Genomic DNA, 297 nt, shown 5'->3' on the forward strand with positions numbered 1-297 from the left:
AAAAACCATGCCTAATGGTAGTGCCTCTCCTTCAGAAGAGCTCAATGGGTAGAGCACTGTATAACAGGAAGAGGGAAGTCTGGCTTAATTTCCTTCTCAGCCTGCAGGGCTTCAAAGCCACATCACCCACCTCTCAGGAGAGAGCCCTCACTAACAGGCTGGGAGCTGGTCTGATTTAAAGGCACTCACTGCCTCTGTTCATCCTGTTGGAGCTGGCTGATATGCAGAATGAAAGCAGAGAGGGAACAGCAAGAACGAGTGTTACTGTAGCCCAGGAAGGGTTGGGGGGGGGGGCCC

The sequence above is a fragment of the Gavialis gangeticus genome, unplaced genomic scaffold (assembly GCF_001723915.1).
Source record: "Gavialis gangeticus isolate Ggan-Ray unplaced genomic scaffold, GavGan_comp1, whole genome shotgun sequence".
Lineage (NCBI taxonomy): Eukaryota > Metazoa > Chordata > Crocodylia > Gavialidae > Gavialis > Gavialis gangeticus.